The sequence below is a fragment of the Tenrec ecaudatus genome, chromosome 6 (genome assembly GCF_050624435.1).
Source record: "Tenrec ecaudatus isolate mTenEca1 chromosome 6, mTenEca1.hap1, whole genome shotgun sequence".
Taxonomy (NCBI): domain Eukaryota; kingdom Metazoa; phylum Chordata; class Mammalia; order Afrosoricida; family Tenrecidae; genus Tenrec; species Tenrec ecaudatus.
In genome coordinates, this window is record NC_134535.1 from 173,591,188 (window position 1) to 173,615,799 (window position 24,612).

The 24,612-nt window shown below is 43.4% G+C and overlaps 2 protein-coding genes and 1 pseudogene across 3 annotated transcripts in view; 2 read left to right on the forward strand and 1 right to left on the reverse strand.

Moving 5' to 3' along the window:
- APBB1IP (amyloid beta precursor protein binding family B member 1 interacting protein) overlaps nucleotides 1-24,612 on the forward strand; it is a 138,882-nt gene that overhangs the window by 23,839 nt on the left and 90,431 nt on the right. Inside the window, exon 2 of one of the 2 annotated variants that reach the window (XM_075552531.1) lies at nucleotides 20,188-20,290. The exons of the other annotated variant lie outside the window; for it this stretch is intronic. The gene's annotated coding sequence lies outside the window, so the exon portion shown is untranslated. The remainder of the gene's footprint in view (nucleotides 1-20,187; nucleotides 20,291-24,612) is intronic. 2 annotated transcript variants of the gene reach the window in all.
- On the forward strand, nucleotides 820-894 carry LOC142452110 (U7 small nuclear RNA; annotated as a pseudogene).
- The window catches only part of LOC142450517 (protein nucleotidyltransferase YdiU-like), a 177,385-nt gene continuing 154,635 nt past the window's right edge, over nucleotides 1,863-24,612 (reverse strand). Inside the window, exon 20 of the transcript XR_012784948.1 lies at nucleotides 1,863-3,248. The gene's annotated coding sequence lies outside the window, so the exon portion shown is untranslated. The remainder of the gene's footprint in view (nucleotides 3,249-24,612) is intronic.

A 24,612-nucleotide genomic window follows, 5' to 3' on the forward strand; every position in this document is an offset into this window, starting at 1 on the left:
TCATTCTTACACCATACATTTTATTGTTTTCTCCATATAGAATTGGCAAATTAGTTATTTATTCCAATGGTTTTCATAGCTTCTGTTGCTATTACAAATTTGGGAGTACTGTGGACTGCCAAAAAGACAAATAAATCTCTCTTGGGAGAAGTACAGCCAGAGTGCTCCTTAAAGGCAAAGATGAAGAAACATTGGCTTACGTACATTGGACATGTTGTCAGGAGAAATCAGTCCCTGGAGAAAGACAAAGTAGAGGGGCTACTGGAAAGAAGGCCCTTGGTGAGATGGATGGACACGCAGCTGCAACAATGGGCCCAAGCATGGGAACAATTGTGAGGATGGCGAAGGGCCGGGCGGTGTTTCAGTCTGTTGTGCATAAGGTCACTATGGATTGGAACCAACCCATGGCACCTAACAACAACAACAGCAGCAGCAACAACTGCGTAGGCACCCTGAATTCCTGCTACTGAGCTCGGGCGTTTTTCTTAGCTCTAGCGGCTCTCCCTTAGACCCGTCTCCTCCTTCCATGTACACAGGCATATCTGCTAACATCTTGCAGACATCTTTCAAAATTTTGGTCTAGTGATGTCATTCTTTCCATGTGGTTATAGTCATTTCATTGGAATTTCAGGAGATTCTTTATTCACCACTAGATGTTTGCAGTGTGTTTTAAACATAGCTACCTATAAGAACACATAATTTTTAAAAATCATTTTATTGGGGACTCGTACAGTTCTTATCCCAATCCATACATCCATCCATTGAAGAACACATAATGTTTATCCACAAGGTTGGAGGGCTGAGTTCAAGAAAGTCTTCCAGTATAATAGCGCTTTTAGAATTTGTTTAGCAGGTTTTCTGTTTTTTGTTGTTGTTTTTTTCTGGAAAACTCCAGGAAAAAAAAAAAAAAGCAAGCCTTTCAAGTCTGAAAAATTAGCAGTTGAAAACCACCTTCTTGGGGGAAAAAAAACCTACCGAAAGCCTGTGGAACACAGTTCTACTCTGATACACATGGGATTTCCACGAGTTGGAATCAATTCAATGGCAACTTGTTTTCTATCCAAGACAGTAGTAGTTGCTCTGCTAGGTCTAACTGTGCTAAGTGCATCATCACAACAATTTTATTCATTAGGTTCCATTATCCCCGCTTTAGAGGTGAAGAAACAGCCCTGTCAACGGTACAGAAGTTGTTCCAGGTTCACTTTGAGCTCAGGTTTCACTTGTCAAGTTACCACCTTTACACCTTATGTTTCCTGATAATACAGCAGGGCTCTACCACAGGCCATTGGAAGGAAGATCGTGGGTAATTCTAAGTTCCTTATTTATTGTATTAAATTTTTAATGCATGACTTAGATAGAGATTGGCTGTCATGGTCTAACTAGAACTGAGGAGAGTTCTACATGTGTACTTTCTCACAGCGATAAGACAGACATGGAAACTGCAGGATTTGCAGACCAGACTTGATCACATGGGGATCGCATGGAGAAAACTACATATATCGAAGGTTCTTGTGTGCCACATATACAACTAACACCCCTAGAAAACTGCAACCATCATTCACAAAGAGATCAAAGCAGCCCACACAGAGCTGGCAGACTTCTGTAGATGCCTTCTGTGCTTATCTGTGGGCTCAAGTCTCAGCTGCTTTGCCGTTAATCATGCCTAGGCAGGTAGGTTTCTATCTAATTAGCTTATCCAGGCCGACAAATATATGTATGCTTTTCATTACAAACATAATTATGGCAAAATAAGTGAGATCAAAGTGTGTATCATATTATGCATTATCACGACACACAAATTTCTATTACAATTAATGACACATTTAGGATGATTTTTACATTCCGTGATGGGAAATCATGCTTTAAATTCTCCATGGGGGGCAAGGGAGAAAGAAAGTGAGAAGTAAAATTGTGTCATGCTTAGCTTTTCATGCCTGTCATTTCGTAATTCTCATCTTCAGGTGACTAGAGGCTGATATGTTGACTTTGTTTTTTCCTATTCAGAAATTAACCTTTTATTGGATATGTACCTTTGTGTGATACTTATCTTCTCCATTGCATCATTTGCAAAATGGGGAAACTATATTTTTCACTGCAGTTGAAAAGATGAAATAGAGATATAAAGTACAGAAGCTTCTCCTTTGTCCCACTGACTACTGCTGCCTACCAAACCACCCAAACTTCATGGTATGAAAGAAGCCATCTTGGAATGGCCATTGATTCTGTGGGTGAGAAATTCAGACAACAGGGCTAGGATATGTCAGAACCATAATGGCTGTGTCCTTAGCTCGGAGACCTGAAGAGCTAGGTAGCCTGTACTGCTGGCGACAGATTTATCTAGAAGGTTTCCACACATAGGCTGGGCTTAGGACTATTGACTCCATGTGCGGGGGATTTCTCACAGAAAGGCAGCTGTGTTCCTAGAATAAGTGTCTAGGGAGTGGATGTTCTGAGACCCTGGTAGATAGCCACTCGTGAGTGACCCTCCAAAATTAACAGAGGCACTTCAATCACGTTGAATTTATCATCAAAAAAGTCACCTTCTCAGATTCAAGGGGAGGAGACATGCACCTCATTTCTCTAATATTATTTATGTTGTTGTCGTCGAGAAGATACACAGCAAAATATGCAGGTACAATTGAGTAGCATTGATTAAGTTCTTAGGGTTGTCCAACCATGCCAACCCTCCTTCTCTGAGTTGTTCCTCCCCCATTAGCACCCACCCACCGTAGCACCTCGCATTCCTATCTAATCTTTTGTGTGGCTGTTATCCATCTCAATCCATATATATAGTTCTTCAAAGGACAGGATGCTCATGGCAGACATTGTTAACTAATTAAGTTTAACTGTTGCTTGGTGTTTAAGATTTCAGGGGATTTGGGGATCTAAGGTTTAAAGATGGTCACAGGGCATTAGTCTCAGATGTTCATCCAGCTTTGGTGACTCCATGACTAGTGAATTCCATGACTACTTGAAATGCTGTTCTGCATCCTGCTCATCAGCCCCTCACCTTATTGTATTAGTATTCCTCTAGAGGCTCCTTGATCACAATAGTCGGTGATGGTAGCCAGGCACCATCCGGGCATCTGGTCCCATGACAAAGGCAGCAGCTGTTGATGGAGGCCATCAGTCACACGCACCACATCCTCTTTCTATTCCCGACTCTTCTTTCTTTCGCTTCTCCAAGCAAATAGAGCGCACCTGTTGTCCTTGCAAACTTTTCAAGGCCATGAACATTATGCAAAGAACTAGGAGGTAGAGTCAGAAAACACAAACACATCATTAGGCCAATCAAGTTGAGTGTCCCATAAAACCACGACCCTAAGCTTCCATACCAAGGAACAAAATTCCACGAAGTGTCTGTTTATCAATAAGCAGACTCGGCAGCTACAATTTGTTGTTGTTGTTGTTGTAAATATGCACATATGAATTACACCACTTTTGCCAGTTCAACTGTTGCAAGCGTACAATTTCTAGACTGCACTTACAGTAATTAGCTGTGCAATATTTCCATCACCAGTGACCTTTGGTCTTCCCTTCCAGCCCTGGTCACCACGAATAACCCTTGGTCTCATACATGGGTTTTTCTTGTCTTTTTATGTAAGCGAGGTCATACTATAGTTGTCCTTTTGCAATTGACTTATTTCATTAAAGACATAAAGTCTTTAAGCTCCAGCCATATTATAGCATGTATCAACTTGATTTCTCCTACTGTCTGAGGAGTATTCATTCCATGTGTGTACTGCATCTTGTTTATCCATTTCACTTATTGAGGAGCATTTAGATTGGTTCCACTTTTTAGTTATTGAGAGTATTGTGGTGTTGCAATGGACATTAGTGTACAAGTTTCTGAGATCCTATCTTTTGGGTCTATAGCTAGGAGTGGAATTACTGGGTCATGTGGAGATTGGGTGACTGAGAGCAGAATTGAGTCATTGGCAGTGAATTTGGGTTTTTGTTTTGTCTTGTTCTATGGTAGCTCTATTTTAAGTTTTTTGAGGAGCTACGGTACCACTTGCACAACAGTTGTAGCCCTTGCATCCCAACAGCAATGGATAAGGGTTCCACTTTCCCCACACCCTCACCAACATTTGCTATTTTCCATTCGTTTGTCAAGCTGAGCCAGGCTTCTCTTCTCTTTCCACTGAACAGACTCAGCACCTTTGTCAAAAATCAATCAATTATAGATGCATGCGTTATTTCTGGCTTTTCAAATCTATGCATCTATGGTTATACCAGAACCAAGATGTTTTGCTTACTGTAGCTGTATATGGTATGTTTTAAAATCAGGAAATACTTTGCTCTTCTTTTTCAACATTGTACTAGCTATTTTCCATTCCATTTAACAGTGGGAATTGATTGATCTATTTCTGTAAAGAAGACTATTAGAATTTTGATTGGGATTATGTTGAATCTAAAGATTGCTTTGTGTAGTACTGATATCTTAATGATATGTTAATTCATCCAATACATGAACATGGAGTACCTTTAATCTCTTCCATTTAAAATTTTAAATTAAGTAAATTGCATAATTTAAGTCCTTCACACCTATGGTTAAATTTATACCTAGGCATGTTGTTAGGCTGGGTTAACTAGAGAAACAAATCCAGTGGCATTCATTGATGTGTAAGAGACAGCTTTATATCAAGAAGTAATTATATATCGACCAAACAACCCACCACAGTCCAGATCAACTCCATAAATCTGATATTCGTCCATTAAGCCCTCTTCAGATTCACTCAGCCACATTGCAATGATGCAGAATGCAGGAAGATGGCAAGCCTGTGGGTGCAAAGTCTCATGGATCCAATGACGGTGGTCACATCACCGGGCTCCGCCAGTCTCCGTGTGACTCCTCAACAGGAAGGTGCAGGCAAATAGTGAGAGTAGCCCACCTCCAGAGAGCCGTGTGTCCCCCACAAAGGAGGTCACCAAGCTGCGACCTGATCGACAGGCCAAACCCCACCCATCCACATCCTCTTACAGGTGCCATGTTGGCACACAAATAAAAGGAACCGTCACTGCATTTTATTCTTTTAGATGCTCTTGTAAATTGTTTTCTGAATTTTCCTTTCAGATTTCTTATTGCTGGTATACTGAAACATCGCTGGTTTGGGTTTGTCAAACTGGGTCCCCTGCTAAATTTCTCCCTTGACGCGAGATTTTCTTGAAGGCTCTTTGGGATTTTCTTCATATAGCATCTTGTCATTTGCAGACAGATCATTTAACTTCTTTTCAGATATCCAATATGGAGATTTTTATTTGTTTTGCTTGTCTTGTTCTGGCCAGTTTCGAGAAGAAAGCTCTCAGTCTTTCTCCATTAAATACAATGTTGCCTTTGGGCTTTTTATATATGCTTTGAGTCACATGGAGAACTTTCCCTTCTATTTGAAGCTTCTTTAGAGTTTCACCAAGAAAGGGTATTGAATTCCATTAAATGCCTTTTCTGCTTCCGTGGAAATGGTCATGTGGCTCTTTTCCTTTGTTCTGTGGGTGTGATTGATTTATAGTGTTGAACCTTCCCTATTTTCCTAGATTTTGTTCCCCTTGGCCATACTGTGTAACTCTTTTAATATGTGTTTGCTGTGTTCACTAGTATTTTGTGGAGGATTACATCTATCCATAAGAAATTTGGGCCTGTATTTTTTCATTCGTTTGAATATTTGTTTTTTTCTTATAGTATCTCTTGTCTGCTACATACTAGGGTTATATGTGCTTAATATAACAAATTAGAAAATAGTCCTTTCTTCTGAGTTTAAACAGTGGTGGTGTCAATTCTTTCTTAAAGGTTTGGTAGCTTTCCCTTTGAAGCCCACTTGTTTTATTTTGGTTGGGGCTTTTGGATTACTGATTTGAACTCTTCACTTGTGGGTATTTTGAGACTTTCTTTTTCTTCTGAAGTCAATCTGGGTCGATTGTGTGCTTCTAAGAAAGTGGCTGTTTTGTGTAGGTTATCCAGTTTGTTTCTGTAAAGTTGTTTCTATACTCAAGTTTCTTACTAAAAAGTATCTTTATTTCTATCAGGTCAGTTGTAAAGTCCCCAATCCCATCTCTTGATGGGAGAAGTTTCAAAGACTTTGGAGTCATGTTTTAAAATGCCATGTCTGAACAAGCTTCTTGTCTGTGAAGAGGAGCGGGGATTGCTCTAGCGCACTAATGGGATGGAGTGGGTTTTCAAGAGGCCATGCCGTTGTCTAGTGGCATCACCCATCGATCATAAGAATGACCTGACTTTCTTTATTTTGAATCTATTAACAATTACAAGCGGCGATCCTTTCAAATGTGTATTTTACAGTGGAGAGCAAATGCTTTGAGAATGATTGGGGCAGGGAATGTATGGATGTGCTTTATACAATTGATGTATGTATATGTATGGATTGTGATAAGAGTTGTATGAGTCCCTAATAAAATGTAAAAAAAGAAAAGGGAAAAAAAAGAAAGAAAGAAAAGAAAATGATTAGGGCAAAGAATGTACAGATGTGCTTTATACAATTGATGTATATATGTATGGACTGTGATAAGAGTTGTATGAGCCCCTAATAAAACGTTTAAAAAAATAAATAAATAAGGCTAAAAAAATGTGTATTTTACATTGTCCTGGTGAGGGGGTGGGAGAGTGGAGCGGCCAATTCATGAGCTCAAACAGAGGTCATCCTTGCCTTGGTCACATTTTCTGGTGTTTCTGAAAACCCCCGTTTCACTTTTCACTTGTTTGTTCTGTTTTATTTGGGTTTTTCCTTTGCAATCTACTTGTAATACTGTGGTTCTCAAAGTTTTATGTGCAAGCAAATCACTTAGATGTCTTGCCAAAACAAAGATTGTTGGTTGTGATTCCCAGCATTTTGTTTTTTTGAGTAATTTTGAATGAAGCCTGGGGATTGACATTTTCAACAAATGCCTAGGTGATCTGATCGTGCTGATGCTACTGTTCTGGAAAGCCACACTCTGAGAATCTGCTGTGGGGGGAATGCAGGCCCAAATCCATAAATTAAACTTGCCCACAATAAATTGTTACTCGCTATCATGCAAAACTCAGTGGAAAGTAGATTGTTGAAGGTGCAGTTAGGTTGAAATTTAACACCTTACCATTTGATCTCCCTTATGAGCCATTTTAAATTTGTTCAGTTTTTTAATATTTTCTGCTTTCTCTTCAGTTGAGTTTTTGCCTGTTTTACTTTGTTACTGTTTTTTTTTTAATGTTTTTCTGTATATGACGTCCAGGGTAGATAAATCTAGAGACAATCATTGGATTAATGGTTCCTTGGGGGTGTGACGGAGTAGGCTGGGGAGAAACGGGGAGCTAATAAAGATGAGTACAAGAATGAAGAAAATGTTCTAAAACTGAGTGTGGCCATGATTGTATAACTCTTCTTGATGTGACTGAACTATTGAATTGTATGATATGTGAATTATATGCCAATAAAACTGTTTAAAAATTTTTAAATAAAATAAAACCCAAACATCTCTATTTTATAAATATTAAAACGAAGAAAGCTGCACGCAGCATTACCTCTGGGAAGTGTAGAGCTGAACCCAAGTATTTTACAATCCAAAATTCACGATCACACTTTCCACTGCCAGTTGTCTCTCTTTTCTGGTCAGACACGTCTGGTGGCACCACCAGTTAAGCGCTCAACTAATGGATGAAATGTAAGTGGTTTGAACTCACCCAGAGGTGCCCTGGAAGCCCGGAATATTCTATGGCACAATTCTCTACATGGTCACCATGCGGTGGAGCAATTAACAACAACTTCTCTGACACTTTATTATTGTTATAGAATGCTGGCTAGTTTATGTCTGCATTTTCTTTAGACTTTGAACAGTATATTTGACATCTAGGTCTCAGCCAATGGTGTTAGGGTGTTGGCAGAGTGTGAAATTCATAAATTCTTCTTGAGCTTGTCAATTGATGTCCTTGGGCAAGAGAAAGCATAATATAAAACCTCAACCTACTGATAAACAGAAGGACCTCCTGGGGCATAGTGGCTTACGTATTGAGTTGCCAACCACAAGGTCACCAGTTCAAACCCACCAGCCTCTCCACAGGAGTAAGATGAGGCTTTTCTACTCCCATAGAATTTACTGTCACTGAAACTCACAATGGCAGTTCTATTCTGCCCTTTAGGGTCACTGTGAATTGAAAATGATGGCGGTGAATTTTTTTGTTTGGACCTACAAATATTTCTCTCTGTTACGCCAACCTAAAGGTACAGGTGGTGAATATGCACATTATGACAGGAATCTCTTCTAGCTGCCTTCTATGGCATCTCTGCAGGTTCTACCTGGAGCTTCAGGAAGTCCCGGGAGTGAATGGTCAGGTGCAACCGACTGTTGTACTAATACTGGGCAAAGAGTTTTAGTGAGTTCCCCCTGCACCTTTTGTGACCATCCAGCTGCAGCCCTGGCATGGTCCCTGCAGGCTATGAACAATGTTTTCACCCTTCTTGAAATGGCAGCTTGGTCTTCCTCTTTTGATCTCTGTGCATTTACTGTGGGCCTACCTGTTATTATCTGTAGTTCAACATAAACCATATGACAGAGAGAGAGAGAGAGAGGGATTTTGTGTTTTTGGATATCTGTACTAGTCTGGGTTGACTAGAGAAACAAATTTATAGACACTCATATGTATATAAGTAAGAGCTGTATATAAAGAGTAATTGTATGTTAAGAAAACATCCTAGCCTAGTCCAGATCCAGTCCATAAGTCCGATATTAGCCCATATGTATGATACCAGTCTATAAATTCATCTTCAGACTCACGCAACACATGCAATGATTCAGAATGCAGGAAGATCACAGGCCAGAGGGTGGAAAGTCTTGTGGACCCAGTGGTGGTGGAAGCATCTTAGTTTTGGTGTGGGTCTCCACGTGGCTCTTCCAGCTCCAGGCCTCTGGCTCTATCAGCACAGCAACATGTGTCTTGTCAGCAGGAAGACGAAGCAGAGTGTCGATCTGGCTTCCAGTGAGCTATTTATCTCCATAGCACCTCCAAATGAGGTCATCAAGCTGCGACCTGATTGACAGGCTAGACTCCACCCCTTCACAAGTTGACAAGAGATTATGTGACTGCCAGTTTCCTTTAGAGTCTCAGAAGATAGGGTCCTTTGGACCCCATAGGATTTCTTTACAGAAGCAGTTCTTTCTTCTGAGAGGCTGCTGGGTGCATGAGCAGCCATTTGCAAACCACTCGTGTTACCCAGCCTCCTTGATTCCAAATAGAGAACGTAAACAATTGTTGAGTCTCTAGGTGGTGTATGGCTGACGTGTTCTGCTATTAACCCAAAAGTTGCAAATTCAACTCCAGTCACAGATACCTCAGAAGAAAGGCACCAGAACTATTCAGCCACTGAAACCCCAACGGAGCACAGTTCTGATCTAGCACATACAGGTTCCCCAGGAATCACAGCTGCCTCGATGGCAACTGGTAGTAGAAAGCATCGTCAGTAGAATCTTTGAGGAAGAAGGCAGGAAATTCACTAAAAGGATCATGAAATGAATGAAACAGTTTCCTCTGAGGAATCTTCTGTGGTACATCCAAATTTTTCAGATAAAAACATTTTTTTGCCATGCCATTTATCACTTTGTTAGGAAGAAAGACAGGGCTTTCTACTCCCATAAACAGTTATAGTCTTAGCAACTCAGAGGGTAAGTTCTACCTTGTCCTGTAGGGTCAGCACGAGTCGGTACTGACTCGGTGGTAGTGAGTTTTGGATCATCGTATTGACATGATTTAGATACACAAGCAGTCCCAGAGACGGCCACAACCATTTCCAAATGGAGAAAAAGCAACAGCACAGTGACAAGTTCTGCTTGGCGACTCCCTCATGCACGTTCTACACTTGACTGAATTCTCTGATGATTATCTTTACCAACAGCCTGATCCTTGGGGGTTCACAATATCAGATACAGAACACTTGCTAAAACACAGAAACATAAAATTCATCATCTCACAGAGTGATAAGAACTAGTTGGTACTTCCAGTTTTGGCTCAAGTCATGCTGCAAATAATCTTTGATTTATTTTGTTATTGCTGTTGAAAGTAGCCCTGGTGAGGTGGTGGGCCAACTGCAAGGTCAGCAGTCCAAATCCACCAGAGGCCGGGGGAAGTGTGGAGGGGGTCTTCTCCCGTAAACAGTTACCATCTTGGCTGTCCTACCCTGTGCTACAGGGTCCCTATGAATCAGAATTGACTCCATGCAGTGAGCTGAATTTTTGAGGGGTTGGTTCAATTGTTTCAAAGAGTAAGCAAATTTACATAGCATTAAAGGGCAAGCAGGCATTGTCAGGAAGTCAGAAGGCCACAGTCAGGGAAGTGCATCTCAAGGACCTCCCCTGAAGGAAGCTTGGAACCATGGACGGGACTTTGGGAGCATTCCAAATAACAGAAGAAAGCCCCTCACAATTGCCATGTGTCAAATGAATACCAACTTCTCCAAGAAGCCATGCGTGCCCTTATCTCTACATCTCACTCATTTCCAAAGGTGCTTAGTTGGCTCCCACCCAGACCATCCTTCTGAGATAACCAGTGATCTCTGTGTGGGTGATACCCAAGTTCTCTTCCTGAGAACATTCAATATTGTTATCATATTTCATTTTCTATTCTAATAATACTCTTTGGGGGAGGAAGACTGCATTAAATGTTTAGAAGCATGTTAAGAGATAGCTGTGTGTTAATCCAGGTAAACTAGAGAAACAAATTCATGGGTACTCATATGTGTATAAGAAAGAGCATTGCAAATGTGGTGAAGAAAGCTGATAGTACCCAGCTACCAAAGATATAGCACCTGAAGTCTTAAAGACCTGAAGATAAACAAGCAGCCATCTAGCTGAAAGACAACAAAACCCACATGAAAGAAGCACACCGGCCTGTCCCAACTAGATCACTGAGGACAAAGCAAAAGTTGTGAACAAAGCTGATGGTGCCCAGCTATCAAATGATATCGCATCAGGGGTCTTAAAGGCATGAAGACAATCAGGAGGCCATCTAATAAGAAACAACAAAGTCCACAAGGAAGAAGCACACCAGCCTACCCCGACGCAAACGCTGAAGACAAAGCGGGTGCAAGGGCAAGTGCGATAAAGAAAGCTGAAGGTGTCCAGTTGTCAAAATATATAGAATCTGGGGCCTCATAGGCTAGAAGATAAACAAGGGGCCATCTAACTTAAAAACAACAAAGCCCATATGGAAGAAGCACGCCAGCCTGTGAGATGACAAGACATCGAAGGGATCAGGTATCAGGCATCAAAGACAAAAAAAAATTATAGCATTGTGAATGAGAGGCAGTGCAGAATGGGGACTCAGGGCCCATCTGGGGGAAATTGGACATCCCCTTGAAGAAGGGCTATGGGGAGGTGACGAACCAGCCAGAGTGCAGTGTAGCAACGATGAAATATGCAATTTTCCTCTGGTTCTTGAATGCTTCCTCCCCTTCCACTATCATGAGCCCAATTCTACCTTGCATAACCGGCTGGATCGGGAGATGTACACTGGCATGGATAGGAACTGGAAATACAGGGAATCCAGGACAGATGAGCCCCTCAGGAACAGTAGTGAGAGTGGCGATATCGGGAGGGTGAGGAAGAAACGCGAAACAGATGACAAGGTCTACATGTAACCTCCTCCCTGGAGGACGGACTGCGAAGAACTGGGTGAGGAAAACGTCAGATGGTCTAAGATATGATAAAATAATAATTATTTATGAATTATCAAGGGTTTGGGGGGAGGGGGAGAGAGGAGAGAGGGGAAAATGAGGAACTGATGCCAGGGACTCAGGTGGAGAGTGGGTGTTTTGAGAATGATGATGGCAACATATGTACAAATGTGCTGGACACAAATGAGTTGTAAAAAGAATTGTATGGGTTGTAAAAAGAATTGTATGAGCCCCTAATAAAATGATTGAAAAAAAATAAAATAAAAACTAAAAAAAAAAAGAAAGAGCTTTGATATACGAGAGCAGTTGAATATTGAGAAAACATCCCAGCCCAGTTTAAATCAAGTCCATAAGTCCGATTTTAGCCCATATGTCCATTACCAATCTATAAATTCCTCTTCAGACTCATGAAACACATGCAATGATGTAGAATGCAGGAGAATTACAGGCCAGTGGGTGCAAAGTCTTGTGGATCCAGTGGTGGTAGAAGCATCTCAGCGCTGGCAGGGGTCGCTATGTGGCTTTTCTGGTAGGTCCATGTGGCTTCTCCAGCTCCCAGGGCATAACGCCATGTGTCTTGTCAGTAGAGCATCTCCCAGGGACTGAGCAGAGAGGAAAAGTGTCTCCTGCCTCCAAGTAGGAAACACAGGAGCTCCCAGAATCCCAGAATCCTCAGGGATCTTCAGGAGAAGGCCATGCCCACACAGAGGCCTTATTGACTATGACCGAATTGACTGACTAGACTGCACCGCTTTACTCTTAATCCCCTTAGGTCCCAAATTGACACCAGATTATGTAACTCCCACAAGCAGCATATAGTTATCCTTAGAATTACATATCATTTCTCTATGGAGGATTAAGAAAAAATTAACAGTGACTGTATAGGCTACAGAGCATTTGCTTTTTGTACAATCATTAAGTTTACAGTTCAGTAGCATTATGTTCCTCGTGTTATTCAACCATCAGCATTTACGCTTCCTGATTTTTACCATCAACCTTAAGCCCAGTGTCCTCCAAGCATTAAAATTTGTTATTACAATGAAAGAATGAGTTGTTACTTCCTTCACCAGAAAAATCTAAAGATTCTGAGTGGACTGAGCATGCCAGGTCTCACTAATACTCATGTCACAGCCCTGAGCCTTGGTGCTTACACTGCTGTTGTGGACCATTGAGTCAGTTCCGACTCTTCACAACCCAATCTGACAGGTTGGTTGAACTGCCCCAAAGGGTTTTCTTAAGTGGGTTCAAACTGCCAATCTCTTGGTTAGCCTCCAAGTACCTAATCTTTTCACCACCAAGACTCCTTTGAGAATCTCTAAAACAGACAACATAACTTCCGTTTTACTTATTGAATGAAGTATTGCTAGAAGTTAGACAACACTGGAGTTTCATCTGGAAACGTTTGATAAGGAGCCATTTGGGACGTTAAAGAAGTTTGACTCTTAACTTTGACAAGGACGCCTGAGATCGCTGGCAATTTCTGCTGGCTTTAATTACAGGACTTGACCAGCGAACGGCAACCTTCTCCAAGCAATAGCCAACTTTGCATGTTCAGGGCTGCACCTTGAGAGAATCTTCCCAAGAGATCTGTAACTGATGAGTTGGGATCGAAATTTAGGTTAACAGCGCAGGGACTACCTGTGCAAATACCTCCAATGAAATGACACGAGAGGAGACCCCCTCTAAGCTTCACGCCGTTTGCACACAGGCTGAGAGAGACATGGTGGTTGTCAAAGCCCATCATCTGCGGATGAGTCATCACAACTGCACAAGCATTAAAATGCAAATGGATCAACATGTGAATTGAGGAAATAGGGTGTCTGTGTTTTTCTTTGGGTTTCAGTTCTGTACTTAGGTGTTTGGTTTTCCTTTTCTGCTCTGAAGCAGTAAAGTGATTTATTGTGCAAGCAGGAAACATAAGCCTCACAAACTGACCATTATCTCTAGACTAGCCTTAGAGTAGATACCCCTCCTCTTAGCTGAGTATGGTGGTAGATCCAGCTCTTTGGCAGTTGTACCTTGTTTTTGAAGCAAAGCTTGGAATATCTGTCCTACCTAGGCTAATTTTCAAGCCTGAGTGGTCTTGCCTGGTTTGCATGACCTGAGTTATGGATAGATACCATCATGACTCTTAGTTCTTCGGCATCTCTGCACTCCTGGAAGTTAAAAAGCCATTTAACATTAATACCTAATGCTGGCATGGTCATGAACGTTAAGTAATCACACGCGAAAATCTTTCTTGTCCTAGGAAAACACTAGACTTCTCTGACAAAGCAAAATAATTATTGACCCCAAAGTCTTTTGACCTCTGACTTCTTCTTCCTTCTCTCCTCTCTATGAGCTCCTCCAGCTTTGAGTCCAAAGAATAGAGAAGATGAATTTTTGTCAGTTAAAATCTTGTGGTAATCAGAAAATTCCTGCTTCAGTCTATTCATTAAGCAAAGCAGGGCTATATCAGCTTCTTTTTCTTCCCACCTAGAAGGAGCATTGCTGGCATGGTGGGTTATGCCAACCACCAGCAGCTCCGAGGGGAGGAATGCGGCTTTCTGCTCCGCTAAGAGTCACAGCCTCAGAAGCCCAGAGGGCCAGTGCACCCATGCTCTTCAGGCTCTCCATGAAGCAGAATTGACTCAACAGCAGTGAGGTTTTGTTTTATCCACGTAGACTAGGCCTTGGCCAGATGTGTTCTCGCTACTAGAAGGGCATACCGTATATACTCGTGTATACGCCGAGTTTTTCAGCACATTTTTAATGCAGTGTTCGTGGTAAAATTAGGTGCCTTGGCCATGTACTCGAGTATATGTGGTACATAGCCTCCATAATCATGTCTGAGAACTCTTCCCAGTGTTGATGTCTTCACTGACTTGGGGATGTGCCTCCAGGAAAGCCTATTTCTCTTTGACTTTTTGTGTTCGTATGTCTTTTCCTCCTCTTCCTTTTTCTTGTGTGTGTTGAATGTGTGTCAGCCAAGGGGCTGGGCCTAACTGAATGTGATGTTCCCCTGCATGCCACCTGAGTGTTCTACGCAAGGCAAGAGCAGTGTAACAGTTCAAACCTGGGTTTGAATCTCCTCCAACCATGAGTTAGTTGTGTGATTTGGAGCATGTCGCTGCAACTCCTGGCCACAAGCTCCTCCTCTATGAAAACAGGGAGGTTTCCCTGTTTGTTGGCTGAGGATTAGGTGAGCTAGCAGGATGGGCTATGCATTTTTGACTTTGTCCCCCCCACACACCTCCAGGCTATACTTCTCTTGCTTCTTTCCTTTTGTCTTTCTCAAACTTCAGTTGACCTGACTGAAAAATCTGCCTCATTTCCCACCCCATGTTTTCTTTTAAAACACTTCAGACTTATAAAAACGTGTAAGCGTAGTGCAATATAACCCTTATGCCCTTTACCAAGATTCACTAACAGTTACGTGTGGTCTGTAGTTAAGAGTTTCTAAATTACCTAAATAGTAACTTTTTATTATTGAAAGAGTTCAGACTAATACTAATCCCATTGGGATTTGTCAGATTGACGCCCTCTTGATCAGAATCGAATGACACATTTTAGCTATGACTTCACACACCAGATTGCCCCAGCATAGATGACGTTAAATTTGATATTTTTGTGGTTAACGTCATATGTGGGCAGATACTCTACCTGGCTGGTGTGGTTCCCAACTCTCTTTCATGCAACAGTGTTGGCCTCCATTGCTTATTCCTGCCTGCATTAATTATCGCGGAGGTGGGTACTTGTAATGTTTTCCTTTTTATCAATCTCTCCCTTTCGTCATTTTATCGCTGTTGCTCTTCTCTCTTGGGCTTAAAATATTTTCAGTGCCTTACCATGACCCAGGTTGGCACTATACTTAGCAGTAGGTGAACAGGACCTTCTCAATCCCTGTCTTCAGAGGGCTTAAGTGAGTAAATTGCATTTTCAGCCAGTAGTCCTCGAATGACTTTACCAATTGCTGTCCAGGTGACCCCAACTCCTGGCCTCCCATGTGTGTCACAGCAGCATGTCGGCCAATGTCTTCTGAAGCAGCTTTGTGAGGTTTCTGGGGGGTTGCTTTGCAATGTGGAAAGAATTCACGCGGCAGAAGCACTTTTGGAAATCCAAGTGACTCTTGCAAGGGAAGGGAAAGTTCCAGGTAGTACCGTCTCAAAAGCACATGCTACTTCCGGAAAGCATACAAGGCTGCGCTGGAGCTCGAGACTGAAGAAGGCCGCTTCAGGAGAGTGTGAAAACTCCATGTAAAGAATACTGGAACAGGAGCAGGGAACACACACGTAAGGAACCAAGCGCAGGAAGTCCCCACAGGTCAAGAAGGGAGGGTCTGGTTGAGAGTATTGGCCACCCTTATTGGCTGAGTTCAGGTGCACCTGTGTGACGTCACATCATCGTCGATGCCTACTATATATACTCATGTATAAGCTGAGTTTTCCAGCACAAAAAATGTGCTGAAAAATTGGGGTTCGGCTTATACACAGGTCAGTGGCATGAATGGATGTCATCTGGTAGCCCGACTAACAAAAGGAGGAAATCTCATTAAGCCTGACACAGAGTTAATAGCACAGTGGGTTCGAGATGCATGGGAAGACATTCCAGGAGACATGGTGCGATGTGCCTTCCAGAAATGTAGTATTAGTAATTCTATGGATGGCAGTGAAGACTGCACTTTGTATGAAAATGACAGCAGTGATGGTGATGACAGCGATCTCAGTGAGGACAGCGTCTATGATGACCTCACACCAGCTGAAGCTCTGCATTGGGATACGGATGATGATGAGGAATCCAGTTTTGAAGGATTTTAACTCTTTACATTTTCGCTTGGTTGCTGATTGAGCTCAGGGAATAAGTACTCTTATGGTATCATTGTTGATACCTTATTGTTTTTGTGGAACCTATTTTCCACTTACTGTGCTGGTTTACTAATGTTAAATGACTTGTCCTTTTGTTTATGTTTTTATTTAAAAGAAATATTTAAATACATTACCCCACTGATGTCTCAATCTTTAGTCATTTTATTTTCATCTGTTTTGATTATTGACACTCACCAATAGCGTCTGCATTTTCCACCCTAGGCTTATACTCGAGTCAATCGGTTTTTCTGGTTTCCCAGGTAATAACTAGGTACCTCGGCTTATACTTGGGTCGGCTTATGTTCGAGTCTGTATGGTAGATATTTTCCCATAGGTGTTTAATTAGTGTGCCTGACTCCTTTCCAACCTCCTCACTGTGGCGTGGGCACACAATCCTCATTTAAGGTAGTCATTCGGTGGAGACCAACCCCCATTTGGCCCCCATCTAGCAACCTGACAGAGTCTCCAGACCTTTATTCTGAGGTGCCTCTGGGTGGCCTTGAACTTCCAACCTTCCAGTTAGCAGCTGAGAACACTAACCATTTGTACCACCCTGCGACTTCAACTTCATGTCTCCCATGTACCTGAATATTCAACTTGTTGGGAATCAAATGATTGCCCTCAGGGAGCAAAGCAAAAAGCAAACTCACTGCCCTTGAGTCAATGCTGACTCATAGCAAGCCCCTGAGTTTCCGAGACTGTAACTGTTTACAGGAATGGAAAACTTAGGTCTTTCTCCCATGGAGCTGCTGGTGGTTTCGAACTGCTGACCATGAGGATCATAGCTCAACGAGTAACCCCTACACCACCAGGGCTCCTTGTAGTTGGTCAGTAGGGCAAAAAAAATCAAAACCAAACATACTGCCATTGAGTCAGTTCTGATGCATGACAACCTTAGGAAGAAAATATTCTTGTGGTTTCTGAGGCTGTCAATCTTCATAGGAGCAGAATGCCTCACTTTTCTCCTTCAGGATGGCTCATGGATTTGAACCGCAACCCCATATGTAACTCATTACACCACCAGGGTCTTCAGGAAGGGAGTAAGAGGGAAAGTAAACTTGGGGAATAGTTGATTGTTAAATAGTTGATCAGAGAAGACCTTACTCGTAAGGAACCATTCTAAAGGGTTTGAAGGCAGTTGGGGCTTGTGGTGGGGGGACATATAGAAAAAGGGGAACAGGTGTTGTGGGCAGATAGGAAAACGTGTGTTGATGCATGTTTTCTGTGTGCAAGGAGCTGAAGCTGGTGTGGGCAGTGGTCAAGTAGATAAAATCAGAGAGGCAGATGGGTCAGGGTGGGGCTCAATAGGTAGTTGCAGATAAGAACGTGAGAGAGGGAACTTTGGGCTAGAGAGACTCTGAGGATTTGGCAGCATGTGTGTGGCTTCTTAAAGCCAGGAGACGGCATGTGATCCATCACCTGGGAGGGAGAGTGGATGGAGGAGGAAGCGAAAACGAAATCCGGGAGATGGGAGAAACACCAACAGGAAAGGCCAAAGAAAAGGAGACCCAGGCAAGGGGGCGGCTCCACGGTGCGTGAAGCTGATACAGTTTTGGAGATCTTGCTTCATGCTGACCCACCAGCCACTCCACGGGAGGAAAGTGTGGCCGTCTGTCTGCTCCCAGAAAGACGGCAGCCTTGGAAACACTATGAGATCATTCTACTTGCGGACAGGGTCCCTCTGAGTCACAATTGACGGCAGCAAGGGGGTTAGTTGGGAGGAAAAAAAAATCGTGGTGAATAAAAAATGAAGATTTAACATTAAGCATTAAGAGAAAAAAATAAAAGCAAATCACTTAAAAAACAACTGATAAATCCCACAAACATCCCTTTTATTGTTGCTTACTCACTACTGCCCGATACTCCTGTATCCAGTTGCCCTACATCTGTGGCTGCACATTCTTGGACTTCTTCTTCCTGTGACGGTGAATTTGAAATGCCAATTTCCCATGTCAGGCTCAGATCATTCCATCTCCCCCCACATGGTTGATCAGTTGTGTTTTTTTCTTACTGAGCGTTTAGAAAACCGTTTATTTTAACCTCCCTGCTCTGTACCGTGGCCTCATCTGTAGCTTCCTCTGTGGTTTCTGACTCGGGGGGAGCTTCTTGCCCAGAAGCAAACCACCTCTGCGCTCTCACTAAGAGCACAGTATGGCTCCTGATGAATCCTGAGAGGCCGGGCAACACCTGACCCACATGGGCAGCACCACACGGCCACCAGGCCCCACAGCCTCGCAGCGGCTAGGTTCGTGCTGGGGCCATTAAGAGGGCGATGGCGCTGGGGTTAAGGAGTAGAGCAGAACAGCGCAGTGGCTCCTTCACAGCTTCTCCTGGACGCCCAGGAGGTCATGATGCGCACGCGCACCGATGGTGCCCCAGCCACGGGAGACAATAGCCCAGGGCTCCACTGGGATGGCACAGGAAAAGGACGTGCCGTAGTAGAAGTACAGCTCCTGCGCACACAGAGGCCCAAAGCTGACGCTCATTCATTGCCATGGACACGGCCCTTGTTAGGACCAAACATGGGTTGCATCATGCTAACTGAACGTTTAGAGACTCAAGTCTACCCACAGGTACCTCAGAAGAAAGGTCTGGATTTTACTTCAGATAAAACAGTCATTGAAGACAGGCCCGGGCCTTTCATTTTGTGAGTCAGAAGCAACTCAATGTCACCTGATAAGAAAGGCAGGAAGAGGGGCTGTCTGGGAAGCCAGGTGAAGAAAGGGCTCTAAGGAGGAAGTAATCAACAGTGGGTGATGCCCCAATCCTGATGACTAAGCATTAACTATGTGTTTAAGGGCATGAAGGTCATCCGTAGGTTAAGACAAAAACATTTTGATGAGCCGGGGGTGGGGGTAGCTTCCCAAGAGAACAACAATTACGTGGGAGACTATGACTACAGCCAACACTCTAGTTGTGCTTATCAAAGTTAGTGTCCACGGCTTCTATTTACAGACTAAGCATATGGGGTAGTTTCTATTTTTGTCACTCCAAAAGATCTCAATTATGTGAGCACTTTGCTTCTTATTTTAAAATTTTAAATCATTTTATTGGGGGCTCATACAGCTTATCACAATCCATACATCCATCCATTGTGTCAAGCACATCTGTACATATGCTGCCATCATCAATTTCAACACATTTTCTTTCTACTTGAGTCACATGAAGCCTTGATAATTTATAAATCATTGTTTTCTTTTCGTGTCCTACACCGACCCCTCTCCCTTCACCCACTTTTCTGTTATCCGTCCCCCAGTCAGGGAGTTATGTGTAGATCTTTGAGATTGGTTCCCCCTTTTCCCCCCCACTTTCCCTTTCCCCTCCTGGTATTGCTACTCTCATGACTGGTCCTGGGGGGTTCTCTGTCCTGGACTCCCTGTGTTTGGAGCTCTTCGTCTGTATCTGTGCATGCTCTGGTCTAGCTGGATTTGTAAGGGCACTTTGCTATTCATGTCACGGTGGATCCTAAATACAAAGGCAGTTCTCATTCCTCATAGAGATGCTCGACACAGAATCAAAAGGGAACCTGGGAGAATCCCGAGCTTTAATATTCTCCTGTTGCACATTCCATGCGTATCCAAGGGGAACTGATCTACAGGCGTCTCCCAGAGATGTGGAGAAGCCTTCTGAGCAGAGGAGAGTGGGGATGTTGTGCCCTGTGCTGACTGCTTTCACTCGCTGTTTTACCTCAGGGTCCTGTGGAGCAGTTCTAGGTCTTATTCAGAAATTCGACTCGCAAAGGATATAGCACACTGCATATATACCGCCCCTTGTCCACGACCACTCAATGACAAGGTAATTTAAAATTAGGGGGGGAATTTTTAAAATTATATTAACATATGATATTAAAAAGTATGACAGCCTTATATTCCTTTGGGTAAAAAAAAGCAAAACAACAACAACAAAAAAAGTCAGAGCACACGGGAGCAGACGAAGGGGGGGAGGAGACAGTGGAGCACAGCCTGGCCCACCAGGCCGTGAGGATGATGTTCCTGAGTAGAGCAGCCAGTCCTCAGAGAGGACAACATGGCTGGCCCCACTATGAGACATGATGCCCCTCAGTGACCAAGGATGATACAGGGGACAGCACCGGAGACACAGTGTGTGAATTACGATCCCACCATACCGAGGCAAAGCACTGGGGGAGTGCAGCGGAACAGCAAGGGAATGGAGCGGCAAGGTCCCCAGGGAATGCTGAAAGTGGACTTTGGGGCCAGGGCGTGGTGTCCCAACAGACTGGACTGGAAAACACTCCTAAGGGCCAACAAACGATCCCTGAACTAACTAAAAGCTTTTCTTTCTTGAAAAAACAAATAAACAAACAAAAAAAAACAGTTGCTGTCAAGTCCACCCCAGCTCATAGTGACCCCATGTCACCATGTGTGTCATGATGTGTCAGAGTAGAACTGAGCTCCATAGGGTTTTTAGGGACAATCTGCTCAAAAGTGGGGCTTCCGGGGTGCCTTGGGGGCACTTGGACCTCCAACCATTTGGACATTCCCAGTAAGTTGGTTCTGACTCCTGATGCCAGACTCTAAGACTTTTCAAAGTGCCCCTGCAGTGGTTTTCAAATTATGGAAACGTTTGCCATTATTCCTTACAAAAGAATCCTCTTTTCTTCCATCTCTGATGTGACCACATTGCTGCTCCACGCTGTCAAGTTGATTCCACCTCACAGTGACCTCGGGTCACGGAGGAGAACTGCCCGGCGGGGTTTCATGCGATACTCCCAGGTCTTTCTGTGGTTTCTAACCGTGGAGTTTGCAGCTAGCTGCTCTGTTAGCAGCCTCGTATGTCTGTAACCATAGCGATCGCCCTGCTGATATCATGACCAGTTGTTGACTTGTGCTTTAACATTTTCACTGGTCCCGTGTGTGTGGCGCCAAGCTGGCGAAGTTTTGCCCAGAGGTTTCTCCGTCTCAGTTTTCTGTTGAGTGAACGTTTGATGGTGTGTGTCACTGCAGAGACACCTAGGTTTCCTGTTACACCGAAGCTTTCCGTTTGCCCGCCCCAAACATTGCAAGAACATCCCCCCTGGGCCATGCTGCTCGGTGAGCCACTTCCTCTTGACAAACGCCTTCATTGCATTTTGGAAAAAGACGACTCTGAAGGTACCAGGCACGCACAGTCAAACGTACATGTACACAAGCACCTGTGTGGTTTCCACCAGAGCCAGCCTTGGTCATTGTGTGTTGTATGACATAGTCCATCCTGAGTGGGAGTCCTATCACGGATTCATTTTTTAAAGTTGGTTCCTGAACCCCCAATAAAATGATTTTTTAAAAGTCAGCTCCCCTGTTTTGTATCCTTCGTTTCAATGTGTCAGTTGATTTTGTTTCCTTGAAAAAAATAAAGACAGCCAGCTTTTTTTTACCTTAAAAAAGATTGAAAAATATTTTGAAGAAAAAATTAAAATATAAAATATAAAAGCAAGCTGATAGTGATCCGGAACCTTTTTTAATCTGTTCTGAACCCTTTTTAATAGTGTTTCTACTAGTTATGTGTTAGTTGGAACACTAGCTGTAGATGCAGAACCTTTAGTCACCTGTGTTGTTGCTGTTGTTGTTGTTGTTGTTAGTTACCATCCAGGTATTTACCCCCCGGGGAAACTAGCATATGGCTGTCAGAAAAGTGCCACTGCAGTGCTTGACCATCTTCTGTCAGTTTCTCGTTCTGTGGTGGTTTTCACGTTGCTGGGAGCTTTACCACATGTATTGCAAATACCAACAGGGCCACCCATTGTGGAAGGTTTCAGCAGAGGTTTCAGACCAACACAGACTAGAAAGAAGGGCCTGGTGATCTTACTTCTGACCTATTGTCAGCAGAAACTTTAGGAATCACAAAAGCATGCTGGAAGAAGAGCGGCCTGTGTTGGAAGCCCCAACATACACGGTGACGGGAAGAGTGGGCTTGAAGACACCAGTGATTGTGGGACCTGAGGCTTCAGGTCTCGTTCGGCACCTCCTAGTAACCTGACAAGTCACTCACGCTCTCTGGTCTCTCAGAGCCCCATTATCAAACCCAGAGGCGAACAAGATGTGATCCTTACCCACTAACAGTTTGCCATCTGCTAAGAGGTTCCTGCAATGTAACAAAAAGTATGAGTCCGTGTAGTAGATGCTGTTATTGAGTAGTGTTTATGCCAAGTACCGTATCATGTTTTGTTTAAATATCTCAATAATCCTATGACTTGGGATTTTATTATTACTATTATTTATTGTGATCTGAGTGAAAGTTTAAAGAGCAAATTAGTTTTACATCCCACTGTCCAAGCCCCGTTTGTTTGCTGGCGCTGATTGCAACCCCTACATTGTAACAGCTGGCTTCCCACATTCTCCTGTGTTCATCATTTCCATGCATCCTCCTTTCTTTCCCTTCCGCCTTCTGAGCTTCTGTCCCCGAGCAAGATAGCGCCCACACGTCTCATATTGTCCTGTATTCTAAGGCGTGCTTTCCTACCTGGTGTTTTTGTTCACCTCATAGGCTTATCATTTGACTAAAAGTTGAGCCAATGCCATGAGTTCAGTTCCAGACTTGAAGGGTGACAAAGGGATAGTCTCGGGCTTTCCATCCGAGAGGAAACACAGGCTGAGGAGAAAGCAAGTGGCCGCCTGAGTTACTAGTCTAGTACCAGAAATCTCACAAGTGGTGGCGTGCGAGAGGCAGCAAGCTGGACGCCCGCATTTGAGATGTAGCTCAAGTGCTTCTCTGGCCTTTTCAGCTGCTAGTAGCATCTAACAACCGTTGGCATTCCTGGGCTTGTACATGCGTCTGTCTGCCATCCACCACCATTTCCTCGGGGAATCTGGGTCTATACTGCTCTTTATATAACGCAAGGTGATCAGATTGGGAATCCACTGTATACTGGAATGATCTCGAATAATTGATTACAGTAGAGTCGATTGCACGGTGGAAGTGACTGTGCTACACTGGGTTAGATGACATCCATGGAGAGAGAGGTACGGTAACCATTTTTAAGGAGACACGATGCAGTCGCAGCAGAGGCCTTCCCAGTTCAAATGTAGTTAGTTCACTGTTCTTTGAGCTGGAGTTGGCTTTGTCACCATTTCTGAAGAAAACAGCAATGTTGAACCCTGGTGGCATTGTGTTTACACCTTGGACTACTAACCACAAGGTCAGCAGTTCAAGCCCACCACTGCTCTGCAGGAGAAAGAAGGGACTTTGTGCCCTACGTAAAGGGTTCTAGCCCCGGAAACTCACAGGGGCATTGCTACCCATCCTACAGTCACTCCAAGTCAGCCTCCACTTGAGAGCAGCGGGCTTGGATTTGGAAGTTTAAAGTTGTGCTTCGTTATTAAGACATCAATGTAAGTCCAAGGAAGCACTTCTCAGGCACAAAACCCCGTGCCAAATTTGCCTCCATGATCAGTCCTTAGGGAAAAGGACCCGTGACCAGGCTATTCTGACAGACACGAGAAAGTCCATCAACCCTTAAGAGGCCCAAGATCGTGACCAGAATTGGTAGTGCCAAAGGCAATGAGCCCTACATCCAAACTCAGTTAATTATGAGAAGATACATGTGCTGTAGGTATAAATTGCATGCCTTGTAAGCATGTGTATTTAGGGTAGATTTATATTAATATAATATATACACACATATATGTATACGTTCAAACCCATCATTTATATATAAGAAAAGTTATTTGAGGATAAAAATAGTATTAGAGCCTTAGAGAAATAGCATTTAGGGAAATCCTTACTGTCACTCAGGGAATTTAAAATCGGCCTGATTATACAGCCTCTACATCTCATTCCTCACCTGGGCGCCCTCCCCTCCAAACCTATCTAATAAAGTCCTGTTCCTTTCCGTCTACACGGTGTCGTTCACAATATGAACTTGGAGATGAGGTACTCGTAATAGATTTTAACTCCACACCCAGGCCTGGTGTGAACACGGCTTGTTTTGCAATGTGTTGGCCTCACTGTGGCTCCTCCCCCCGCATTCTGTTAGGTTGTCTTGTCACCCAAGCAGCACCCTGAGCTTTCTGGATGGGTGTTTCCTTCTTTCTGCTCTGGTTTTCATTTTGATCTGTGGAAAGTGCCGCTCACACCCAGGCAGCACTCTGTTTTCTCACATTTTGTGCGTGCGCTCCTCC